General features: G+C 40.0%; 1 pseudogene; it reads right to left on the bottom strand.

The window, feature by feature from the left end:
* Window positions 1–785: 785 nt before the first annotated feature.
* On the bottom strand, window positions 786–5,118 carry LOC148200042 (pentatricopeptide repeat-containing protein At1g80270, mitochondrial pseudogene; annotated as a pseudogene).
* Between the last annotated feature and the right edge of the window lie 2,110 nt (window positions 5,119–7,228).

Raw genomic sequence — 7,228 nt, 5'->3', positions numbered from 1 at the left:
TGTATTAATGAAATTAAAAACATATAACTGAAATACAAAATTTTTTTATTCAATTTAACGAATTACACGTATTGACACACAAAGAAATTGAAATTAAACAAAAAAAATTACAAATATATAAATATTTACACAATTTTTCTTTCCTAGTTTTTATTTTCAACTTCTAATATTTAATAAATTAAATTTTGAAAATTAACAATTTAAATAAATTGAAAACTATACGAAGTTAAAAAACATGAAAAAAAATTCAAACATATAAATACATATCTTCTCCGTACGAAAACTTATAATTTCCTTATTTTTCCTTTTTGTATTTTAATAAAATTCAAAATAAAGATAAAAATAAAAAATCAAAGAATTCGATTCTCAAAAACCAAATTATAATTGATATTTTAAAGTCATGATTGCACTACATAAAATTCACCAAAATGAATCGTATATGATAGCAGAAAGCTTATAACAACTGACTAAAATTTCTTGGCCGAAAAATATCAAGTTTGAATATGCTAATATTAAACATTTTTTTGGTTTCGACTAGATACTATAAATGGTATTACGAAAAGCATTTACCTACTGTCATGCTATCCTATGTGTAAAAAGATTGTAGCGTCTAATTAAAAAAGAAAGCTTCACAACCAATGGACGATATAGAATCATAAAACCAGGACCTAAGTATTAATATATGCTGATAGCAGTATAAGACAAAACATTCAAACTTTGGATTATGCAATCTGCAATTCAACTAACGAACAATATAATACTTGCATTGAAAGAGTAGAAACAACTGTCAGAGAATACCGAATGTACCAATTTTCTCAATCAAGTAAATCGGAAAGTGCATTTTTCTTAAATGCGTCAACTTGAACCAACCGGTTAGCCACTAATTTGTTGGGAAATATGTTATCAGCTTTCATCCTCTCTCTAATACCATAAGCTGGAACCTTGGCGTTTATATACGCCTGTATCAGAGCTTCGAACTGACTTATTCGAGATGTATAACCAGAATTTCTCATTGCATGAAAAATCTTCTCCGAGTTGTGGACGTCACCCCTTTTTGCATACTGCCATAAAACAGCCATATAGGTGCTAAACATTGGTTGCACATTATACCGATGGATTGCCTTCAGCAATATAGAGTCTGCCTTTTCAACTTCACCTGCTTGGATATACAGTTTCACAAGTGCATTCCAGGTCAAAGGGCCTATATTGGTCCCGCTATCTGCCATTCGCTTAACAAGATCCTTACCCTTCTTTAGCATATTATTATTTGCATAAACCATCAGAAGAACTGAGTAGTTCTTGGAATTAAGTTTCCATTTCTTTGACGCCCTCTCAAAAATTGATTCAGCTTCATCAATTTTCTTTAACTTTCCCCAAGCTTCAACTGCAGCAAGGCAGTCATCAATCCCAGCCTTTGATTCACAAACCTTCCAAATTCTCTCCACTTCATCGGCCTTTCCCAGATTTGCATAAAGACCAATTAATGTTGCACATTGCCACCGATTTTCTTTCAAGTTTTCACCTTCTATCTCCTTCAGTACAGTTTCAGTCTTTTCATTAAGCCCAGCTGAGGTGTAATGTTTAGCCAAGAGTGCCTGAATTTGGATGTCTGGCTCAATCCCTTCCACCTTCATTGTCTCCAGTACTTGCTCCATTCCAGCAATATCATTAGACTGGCCCTTCACGTCTAATAAGATTCTGTAAGTAAAGATACAAGGTTTGACATTCTCTTTTTCCATCAGTAGTAACACATCAGCTATTTTCTTCTTGTCCAACTTCTTGTACAAAAGCAGCAACTGGTTACATGTAAATGTTGTAAGTGGAAAATCCAAGTCCTTCATTTTGTTGAATATTCTCTCAGCTGCCATCATATTGTTCTGACCAGCACAGTTAGCCAGCAGCGTTCGGTATAATAGCTCACCTCTAAAAGATTCTGGAACACTCTCAATGTATTTCTCTGCCTTTTGGAGGCCACGTAACTTGGCAATCAAATCGAGTTTAGAAACATAATCTCTCTCACCAAATTCAAGCTTCTTGTTCGACTCTAACCCCTGAAAGAGCTACAAATCCAATAAAGAAAACATTAAAGCATAAAGCATTATATTGAAAAACCAGAAACTTAAAAAAGGTTATTATACATTATCAACGTCAATTCGTAAATTAAACAGATACCATAGTTATTACCACAACAAAGAACACATTAATGGAACAAAACACTCCGTGCAAAACATTGCCTATTTAATATCAACTGAAGGAAAAAATGTGCCACTAAAAACATTTGCAACTCATCAATATGCCAACAGTCCTCTACCGTGCGGTTCTCTTCTCCATATCTTTATGCCGTTCGGCTCCTCCCCTGCATGCAACCGTTCGTTCTTTATTGACCAATATCGTTCGGTTCCCTGGCAGACCGTTCGGTTCCAGCAGTTCCCTCACGTTCGGATCCAATAGTCCTCTACCGTGCGGTTCTCTTCTCCATATCTTTATGCCGTTCGGCTCCTCCCCTTGCATGCAACCGTTTGTTCTTTAATGACCAATACCGTTCGGTTCCCTGGCAGACCGTGCCTATTCCAAACTGACCCCACACTCTTGGCGGCTCCCGATCGACCTGGGTGATTGGCCTCGGCCTTCGACCGTGTCACCTCACCGCTTGTTCGTCCCCAAGACGACTGGTCTTCTATGGCCTCGGATTGCTCGGCCAATGACTAGTAGACCGTTTTGACTGTACGATCGTTCACGTTCGATGCTGGGAAGTATTCTTCCGCGGTTCCCGACTGCTTACTGGCCGCCACCCTTTCAAAGATGGTACCCCGTTCCGTTCTCCAAATCGCACCACCACTGCCCCCTTCAGACCTTCCCAAGAACGATTCTTGGCTTTCTCCTTCCAGGCTCTGAACCAGTAGCCAGCGCTTCCCTCCATACTGATGTCAGCTAGGCGCACCTTTTCCTCCTCTGCCACCCCTTGCAACTCGAAGAACGTATCTGCCTTAGAGACCCACCCCAACGGATCAAACCCTTCGAAAGTGGGTAGTTCTACCCTTTTTCCCCAGTTAGGTTGGACGTCTCTTCGGTCTTCATCCAGTTCCTCCTCCGAGCATTCCCTTCTCCTCTGATTCTCGTTAACAGAATGTTGATCTTCATCTACAGACCCTGGACTGCCTTCTAATCCCTTTTCCTGGGTCCACACCCTTCCTCCAAGAACTCGCAAGAGTTCTCTAGTTTCCTGCCGCATTTCTTGCATATTTTTTTTCCATTTTGCTAGCTCCCTTTTCTGTTCGCTGATCCTCCTTTCCCAAGAATAGTCTCTTCCTTCCATCACGCTCCTTTCCCCAAGAATCCGACACCCCTCTCCAAATGGGAATCCGACATTTTCTCGATTACTTCTTGATCCTTCACCCCCACTCCGATCCGGCAGGTCGGACCACTTTGTTAGGGATTCGGGAAGGAATTCCTAACAAGCTCTCTCTCTATCTCAAACACAAAAATCAAGAACTTGTAAAGAAGGAATAGTATGAATGGTATTCACAACAATGAATCAAGAATACACTGTATCTTAGGAGCTTAACCTCCTCCACCTGGTGCTAAGACCGGTCAACACATACAAACTACACAACTGGCTAACTGAAACAATAAAGGGTCCTAATATATAGGCCTTTTCCCGCCCCCTCACTTAACTGATTAACAGTTAAGTGTTCTGTTTCCCTTTTCTCCTTTCCTATACTCTCTAAGTCCTAACAGATTGACTGCAAGATCAGATGATAGCACTGCGTTCAATTAAAATTAAATTCCTAGAAATACTTCCACCACAATATTCACATACCTTTAGACATTTAAATCACCTCTATCATTTTTTCATTGATGAGTGTTACAGCAATATCTAATTGTGTCCTAACTGTCCATATCCTATGCTTTCTTGCAAGACTTCACAGTCCTATCAACGTACTGATTTATACCACCCCAACTCTTCCTCCAAAATTCAGTACCATAATACACTAAAACTTGATATTGAGCTTGGTATCTACTTTGTGTTCACAACGTGTGTAGGTTCTTTAAAGAACTATTCAAAATTAAAAATATTTATAAAGTCCGTCTGGAAATATCAGAAAAGGGTTGGTAGCAGAAAACATAGGGATGTAAGAAAAAGATTTGCAATCTGTCACAACACAAGGGTATAAACAAGGAAAGATAAGCAGAATGGGTGGAAAATGTCAAGCAATAAACTTGAAACGCCAACGGCAACCTAAATTTGTAAGAAAAATATTCGAAACGTTTAACTGGATAAATTGATGGCATATAAAAGCTTCACTAATTTACCTGGAGAGCCCTCCCATACATTTTACGCCTCCGAAGATTGCGCACAGCCAACATGATCTCCTTCCGACCTAGTTCTTTCCCTTGTTCGACCCACTTATCGAGAGCAGAATCAACCGACAAACCATGAGCTTTTACAATTTCCTTGAATAGTTCCGATTGAGTTTGTCTACCTGGTGATTGTTTCTTGGTTGGACCAATCTCATCATCAGATAACTCCAGCTCATCATGTAGTTTTTCACTCTCCTCGTCCCCATCAGACAAGTCCGCGTCAGATTCATCATTACTCTCACCCTCCAGCTCACCATCATCCTCTTTCGTGCTGCTAGCACCGGCTTGCGAGGAAATCCCGCGCCAGTCAACAGCAAAATTCAGGGAAGCAAGGTCAGTGGAGCAAAACATATCAGCTGACAGAAATCTACCGTAGGAGATGTCACGAGATTGGTGTATACCACACTCGTTTTCAAGACAAGTGGTAGGCATTAAATTGACACAAGGAGCACGGGTAGCTCCCGCATTAAGCCTTTGGCTCCTACCACAATAAAAAACAAGCATAAACTAATCAGAAGCAGATAAAAAACACAAAAAATAAAATCAACGGTTTGGGATAATCATTAGCCTAATCGCGGTGAGAACCCTAGTTCACAAAAATTGATACAATCAGGCAGTGTGTAGTAGGATTAAACATTAATCATAAGATGGTGGAGAAGAAAGGAGAGTTGGATTTTGGAGAATCTGTGTCTGAACGAAAGATAGTGAGTTGGTTGGTTACCTGAGACGAAGTGAAGCTCGATGGAGTGACCACATGGTAAGAACAGAGTGAAAGAGGAAGCTTGAGAAATGAAATGAGGCTTAAACCCTGGTTAGAAAACCCTCTCTTTTTATATCACCTCGGCAACTCTTCCTAAACCCTCAACACCCTTTTCTTTTCTTTTACCCAAATATCCTCCACACCTTATAAGGAAAACAACTCTTCAATAAATTATCGATTTAAACCCTTTAGTTGTTGGGTTTTTCCTAGTTTAATCCTTTTTATTAGAATTCCAATTGAGTCCTCGTAAGGGTTAATTTGAATTAGGTTTAATGTCTCTGTAGGTCCTTATTTTGGTCATGAATTTCAAATAGGTTCTCTTTCTTTTCGGCGTATCAATTGAGTCTTTGTTTTTGTAAAATTAAATCAATTACAGACCTGCCGTTAAATTGGACAAACGACCGTTATAGTATTGGTTACGTGGCATGGTGATTGCAGTTACTAAGCGGACGTGGCATTTAAAAGCATTTTTGTATTAAATAAAGAAGAAGGAACAGAGGTATAATCACTTTTGGGTAAGGGCATACTAGGAAAATTGAAAAACTTTAAGCGCAGCCCCTTTAATTGAGAAATGCAACTGAGATTGGGGAAACAAATTGGGGGTTCTTACTAGTAGGGTTCGCGTGAGGGAAAAAATCCCATTCTTTCTTTGATTCGAAGCGCCAGTGTTTGTGGGTGAAGATTATGTAATCGGAAGTGGGAGGGTGCGCGTTCTTTCTTTGATTCGAAGTGATGGATAATGAAGTGCAGAAGTCGCATTCTTGTTCATCTTCGACATGCAATGGGTGGCGGAATCAAAACTCTGATTTCGTTTTTCGTGGTGGTGGAGTATCTACGATTGATGGTGTATCACCCCTTTGCCTGTGTGGAGAGAAAACAGTGGTAAGAACAGCTAGAACTGCTAAGAACAGAGGGAAGCAATTCTGGAGCTAGTCGTCCTCCCTCGTCTACCGCTCATCCAACTTCCTCCCTGCTCACGATCGTTCGGTCTGCTCGTCCACCCTCCTCTATCGCTCGTCCAACTACCTCCCTCTCACGACCGTTCGGTTTGGTCGTCCACCCTCCTCTATCGCTCGTCCAACTACCTCCCTGTTCCCGACCGTTCGGTCTGGTCGTCCTCCCTCTACCGTTCGGTCACATAGCTCCCCACCTTCTACCGTTCGGTCCCCCTCTCTCTCCCTCCTACACCTTCTTCTCTTGTACACTTTCCAGCCCCTAACATGTGCTCCCTGCCTTCCAACGTTCGACCTTTACAATCGATACCATTCGGCCTCACTTCCCTCCTACCTTTCTTCTCTTTCTCATTACCTCCCACCTTATACCCTAACATATACAGTATCAGATATAAGACCTGCAAAAATTTCTAAACATAATTGTGCCCACCAAACTATTAAAAAACAGTACTTATGCTTTAGTGATACAGCAATGGAAATACAGTTCCTGGTCATTGTAATATATAAGACGTCAAAGAAGGAAATTCTAATATATCCAAAACATTGTAATACATCCAAAACCATACATAGTTGGCATCATTGTCATTCATTAAATTACATAGCAGTAAAACCATAAACATTGTTCCTTAGACTATTACATAATAAGATCCTTAAACTTGGCATCATTGTCATTTATACACACATCTATAGTTGAGCTTCCTGGTCATTCATACACACTTCAGATAACTGTGATGATGGCATGATTGGTTCTTGGGTTGCTTTGGGGGATCACCACCGAATATTGTAGTTTCTCATCAATAAAGGACCCACACCTGACCTACCGAGACACGAACCCCTGCATGCACTCTGTCGCTTCCAACTATTTCTTCTTCACCGACGAACCTTGTCGCTTCAGCTCGAACAAAGATCGCGATTTTTCTTCCCTCACGCGAACCCTAATAATAAAAAACCCCCCAATTTGTTTCCCCAATCTCAGTTTCATTCGTCAATTAAAACGTCTTGCCCTTTAATTTTTTATTTTTTCCAAGTATACCCTTACCCAAAACTGATTATACTTCTATTCCTTCTTCTTTATTTAATACAAAAATGCTTTTAAATGCCACGTCTGCTTAGTAACTACAATGACCATGCCACGTAACCAATATTGTAACGG

The sequence above is a fragment of the Vigna umbellata genome, chromosome 4, assembly GCF_029865625.1.
Source record: "Vigna umbellata cultivar VRB3 chromosome 4, Vumbellata_1.0, whole genome shotgun sequence".
Classification (NCBI taxonomy): domain Eukaryota; kingdom Viridiplantae; phylum Streptophyta; class Magnoliopsida; order Fabales; family Fabaceae; genus Vigna; species Vigna umbellata.
Note: the sequence above shows the minus strand (reverse complement) of the source record. Positions and strands in the feature narration are given on the sequence as shown.